We start from the raw sequence: 6,015 nt of genomic DNA on the forward strand, positions 1-6,015 counted from the left end.
TGATTCTGCGGAGATGATAGCAATTCGGAATGGACTATATCTAGCAGAGAGGATCGGTTGCAACAAAGTGACCATCGAGTCTGATAGTAGCTTTGTGGTGGAAGTGGTTCAACAATCGACACATATGTTGGTTCAGACACATATGTTGGAGGTTTTTTCCCAACATGGGTGGCAGCATAACCTCCGGATCGATCCACCACCGAATTCGACATAGGCAAAGTGTCAGTCCATAGGACTCTACTGTTGCCGTATTGTCGGTTTTCTTACCTTTTCTAGTGTCAGACTTTGATGTTTGACTGTGTGCATTCTAGTTATGCAGAGGCCGGGTGTTACTCATAATGTTTTGTATCCGCTTGATGCTACATTTGAGATAATAAAATTTCTCTGTTTTGGGAATCTATAATCCCTGATTTTATTTCTCATTCACTTGTAGACGATATGTCCATTATATAAGAAATAAAATCAGTTGCTTTAAAAAAAAGTAGCTAGGGTTCTAGAGCTAGTTACAGTAGTTGAAGAAAAAGATGATGCCCGATCCACGGAATGTGCGAGCTACTTATGGGCAGGAAATGACCCACGGCAGTTAAGTGAAGCGCAGTGAACAAGTTTTTTTTTGCGAAACAAGATTCAGTTTTTAACTGTTATAAATTTGTCGGACGGTAAATAGGGGAGCTGAGCGTCGACGTGAGCCGTTGGTTGATCTGGCGAGCTTCAATCGTAGCCGTCCATCGTATCGTTCTCTTCGTGCGTCGTTTCTTCAGTCCGTGTCTCGCTGTCGATTTCTTCAGTTATCTTCAGGTTCAGATTAGCAGGATCCTGAGCCTGACACCGAGTCTTCCTCGATCGACCGTCTCCTACCTGGACTGGACTCTCGTTCACTTCCCTTTCGTCTCGGACTTGTTTCAGCAACTCCGATTGAGAACTCCGACACCAACCCCCTACTCCAGGAACAGGGAGGAAGAACCTATAAAGGTCAGCCTCAACTTCCTCCTCACATCGCACCACGAGACCAAGGATCCAAGGATCGTTTACCCACTTTCCCAAGGAAAACAACTGAAACGAATCAAGACAATCCCGCTTGCCATGGCGAGCCAGGGCGACGCGAGCGGGAAGAAGGACTACTCCACGGCGATCCTGGAGAGGAAGAAGTCGCCGAACCGGCTGGTGGTCGACGAGGCGACCAACGACGAGAACTCCACCGTCGCCCTGCACCCGGACACCATGGACAGCCTCGAGCTCTTCCACGGCGACATCGTCCTGCTCAAGGGCAAGAAGCGGAAGGACACGGTCTGCATTCTGCTCCCAGACGACACGTGCGACAAGACCAAGGTCCGGATGAACAAGGTCGTCAGGAAGAACCTGAGGGTCCGGCTCGGCGACGTCGTCTCCGTCCATTAGTGCCCGGACGTCAAGTACGGGAAGCGCGTGCACGTACTCCCCGTCGACGACACCGTCCAAGGGATCGCCGGAAACCTGTTCGACGCCTTCCCGAGACCCTACTTCCTCGAGGCCTATCGTCCCCTCAGGAAAGGGGACCTATTCCTGGTGAGGGGCGGCATGACGAGCGTGGAGTTCAAGGTTGTGGAGACCGACCCTGCCGAGTACTGCATCGTCGCCTCTGACACGAAGATATTCTGTGACGGCGAGCCTGTCAAGCGGGAGGATGAGGAGAGGCTCGACGAGGTCGGCTACGACGATGTCGGTGGAGTCAGGAAGCAGATGGCCCAGATCAGGGAGCTGGTCGAGCTCCCACTGCGCCACCCTCAGCTGTTCAAATGCATCGGTGTGAAGCCTCCAAAGGGCATCTTGCTGTATGGGCCACCTGGGACCGGCAAGACCCTCATTGCCAGAGCGGTGGCTAATGAAACAGGTGCCTTCTTCGTCCTGATCAATGGTCAGGAGATCATGTCGAAGATGGCCGGAGAGAGCGAGAGCAACCTCAGGAAGGCGTTTGAAGAGGCCGAGAAGAATGCACCGGCCATCATCTTCATCGATGAGATTGATTCCATAGCACCAAAGAGAGACAAGACCAACGGAGAAGTCGAAAGGCGGATCGTCTCGCAGCTGCTCACTCTCATGGACGGGCTCAAGTCCCGCGTACATGTTATTGTCATGGGTGCTACCAACTGCCCGAACAGCATCGACCCTGCTCTCAGAAGGTTTGGGAGGTTTGACCGGGAGATCGACATTGGAGTCCCCGATGAAGTTGGGCGGCTTGAGGTTCTCCGGATTCACACCAAAAACATGAAGCTAGCTGAAGATGTTGAGCTGGAGCATGTCTCGAGGGACACTCATGGGTATGTCGGCGCTGATCTCGCCGCCCTATGTACCGAGGCTGCTCTTCAGTGCATTCGCGAGAAGATGGATGTTATCGACCTCGAGGATGACACCATTGATGCTGAGATACTGAATTCTATGGCTGTCACCAACGACCACTTCAAGATTGCACTGGGGACAAGCAACCCTTCCGCCCTTCGTGAAACTGTCGTGGAAGTTCCAAATGTCTCTTGGGAAGATGTTGGCGGTCTGGAGGGTGTCAAAAGGGAGCTGCAGGAGACCGTCCAGTAGCTGGTGGAGTACCCAGAGAAGTTTGAGAAGTTTGGCATGTCTCCCTCCAAAGGTGTTCTGTTCTATGGCCCTCCGGGCTGCGGCAAGACCTTGTTGGCCAAGGCGATTGCTAACGAGTGCCAGGCTAACTTCATCAGCATCAAAGGACCGGAGCTGCTTACCATGTGGTTTGGCGAGAGCGAGGCCAATGTGCGTGAGATTTTCGATAAGGCAAGGCAGTCGGCACCATGTGTCCTCTTTTTCGATGAGCTCGACTCGATTGCCACCCAGAGAGGAAACAGTGTCGGCGATGCCGGAAGCGCTGCTGATAGAGTGTTGAATCAGCTTCTTACCGAAATGGACGGAATGAATGCCAAGAAAACCGTGTTCATTATCGGTGCCACCAACAGGCCAGACATCATAGACCCAGCCTTGCTTAGGCCTGGGCGCCTTGATCAGCTCATTTACATTCCTCTGCCTGATGTCGAATCAAGGCTCCAGATCTTCAGGGCCTGCCTTAGGAAGTCTCCTGTGGCCAAGGACGTTGACCTGAATGCACTCGCCAAATACACGCGAGGGTTCAGCGGCGCAGACATCACGGAAATCTGCCAGCGTGCGTGCAAATACGCCATCAGAGAGAACATTGAGAAGGACATGGAAAAGGAGAGGCGGCTGAAGGAAAACCCTGAAGCCATGGAGGAAGACGAGGTGGACGAGATCAAGGCTGCTCACTTCGAGGAGAGCATGAGGTATGCACGCCGGAGTGTGAGCGATGCTGATATTCGCAAATACCAGGCCTTTGCTCAGACGCTGCAGCAGTCCCGTGGTTTCGGTACCGAGTTCCGGTTCGTTGATCAGCCGGCGGCAGGCACTACCGCTGCGACAGATCCTTTCGCATCCTCTACCACGGCAGCTGAAGAAGATGATTTGTACAGTTAAATTATCTGTTGTCTCTTGAACTTACTGTATTATATTAGGAGTATGCATCTGTAAGACATAGGAAGATCAAGGCAGCTGAAGAAGATGATTTGTACAGTTAAATTGTCTGTTGTCTCTTGAACTTACTGTATTATATTAGGAGTATGCATCTGTAAGACATAGGAAGATCATGTAATCATATTTTTACGTGCGGTGTTGTGATGTATATATATATGCTGAAGTTTGAAGATTGTATCCTCCACCTAAAAGAAAGAAAAAAAAACATTTCCTCTCGTCTCCTATTCCAGTCTGTGTGACAAGGATATATCCATTGGCCTGTGGTAAAGTTCTCTTGTTCTGTACAGGCCCCAGCAAAGGGTAATAGCAATTTAGCATTATATGTGATGCCATTTTTTTCTTTGAAATGTACTAATTCGATTCCTTTATGTATCTAATAAACCTTCTGTCATATAATGCTAAATAAACCTTCTATCATACTGTACATTTTGTTGTTGCAATGAGTACCTCTACTGAGAAAATACCCCAGCCTCTCCAGAATGATGACAAATTAGTTCAGCATTACCTGAAAGTCTCTACAATGCACGAATATCAAAATTTTGGATTCTCTAACAAAGTAACCGAAATAATTTGCAAGGCAGTAGATTATTCATGTTGATATTAATTAGTTAGTTATTCACATAAGATCCTTTGGCATCTGCTGTCGTGTCAGCAGAAGAAGACGATGATTTATACTACAGTTGAATTTTCTGTTGTGCCATGAACTTACTCTTAAGAAACACAAACCTTTGATGTCCTACTGTCTAGTGTCCACGAGTCGAGTCCAATCAGTGTGCCAGGTATTGGCATGTGGTAATTGTTGTCCCTGTAGATAGTACCTTTGCTGCTCCCTTAGATGCTCAGTATTGGCCTGTTTACTCCGATCCAGGTATTGGCCATGCTCTCAAGCTTTAACTTGGGAAGAAATTTTACCCCAGCTGTGATGGATTTTTGGTATGAGGTAGAGCAGATTGCCTCCAGCATTAACAAGGTCAATGGCATGGCTGCCCAAAAATATCTGGCAATATACCGACAGCGGATTTACTCAACCAACTCACTCTAGAAAATTATTAAATACATGCTCCTTCAGAAGTTGAGATTTCCCTCTGGCTAGTAAGTGGTACCTCATGGCAAAATGATGACCATGGACAATCTGAGAAGGGGAAACATGAATAAAGCAGAGGATCATGTCTTCTGTTCAGAAACTGAAACTGTGCATCTATCACCTACACACCTTTTCCTATTTCTGTCATTCCTCCGTTCCTACGGCTTTTTATCTTCTATTCCGAACAGGGCCTTAGATATGTTTTCTCCGCTAGCTTACATTCAAATCGTTGTGCTATATGATCGGCCTATTAACCAACTGTGTTGCTGAAAACTCCCATCCATGACTTTTTCTGTATCTCCACAATTTAGTGCTTGTTTTGCTGTCATCCTGAATCTTCCACCAGACCAGAAAGGGTGACCGGACCGGGGCGCCATGTTCTATCCAGTTTTTAGTTTGAATTCCTCTAGATCTTGGGTGTGATGTGGCCTGTAAAGGTCACCAAGTTTGGATGCAAGTGGCAATGCAGGAAATGGAGAGAAAAATAGACTATGGGTGTGATTTTTGCTTGTTTTCTGGCGGAGGGCTTTCATCGACCTCAAGCAGTGCTCGTGCTTTAATCTCTACATTTTTGCTTGTTATCTGATTGATGCTTTGCACAACACATTGTATCCTTGTCCATTTTATTTGTTGCTTTTTAAGTCGTTGAAATTTTATTTTGGCCGGTAGATGACTTTGTTAATTCAAAGTTGGATCTTGAACCTTAGTTCTAGTAGAAAATAAAAAAACAAATGCATATTACAACAGATAATAAACACAAAATACTATGAACTGCCTAGACCTATAGAGTTTGCAAACAGGAAAATGTCAAAGTGCGCACCGTCACGCACACAACCATTATGATTTGCATATTTGCAAAGCTCAGAGCGCACTCCTCTCTCTTTTCGCCTCCTACTGCTACCCACCCATCATCTGTACCGAAGCCAGATCGAGGCCGCCGCTTCTCTTTCTCAGCCCTAGTGATAGGAACCGAGATCTTGAGCGCAAGCACACAAGATAATCAAGAGAACTGGGGAATCAGAGGAGCTTTTGTATCACTCCCTTTGTCTGTCCTCCTCTGGCGCTCCCGCGGGCAGCAGGGGAGGAACCCTAGCCGCCGCCCGCCTCTCCTCCTCCCCCTCCCACTGGCGCCAGAGGGGGCCGGCGCCGGTGGCGGCGGGGTCTTCTCACCTCCTCGCTCATCAGGGGCTGGCGCGGGCCGGCGATGGTGGGCCAGGGAGCTGCGGTGCACGGGACGCGGCGGCGCGGTGGTGGTGGTTCATGCTGGTGGTGGCGCCGGCGGCGGTGTGGGCTTCGGCCGACCTTGCGTGCGGCGGCCGTTGGCGGCGAGGGTGGTGGCGCTGGCTTGGGGCTGCCCCTCGGGGTCCCGACGTGGATGTGGGCTGCCA

General features: G+C 49.3%; 1 pseudogene; it reads left to right on the forward strand.

Moving 5' to 3' along the window:
• Positions 1-1,012: 1,012 nt before the first annotated feature.
• On the forward strand, positions 1,013-3,654 carry LOC123137133 (cell division control protein 48 homolog E-like; annotated as a pseudogene).
• The last annotated feature ends 2,361 nt before the right edge of the window (positions 3,655-6,015 follow it).

This window comes from Triticum aestivum, chromosome 1A (assembly GCF_018294505.1).
Source record: "Triticum aestivum cultivar Chinese Spring chromosome 1A, IWGSC CS RefSeq v2.1, whole genome shotgun sequence".
Taxonomy (NCBI): Eukaryota; Viridiplantae; Streptophyta; class Magnoliopsida; order Poales; family Poaceae; genus Triticum; species Triticum aestivum.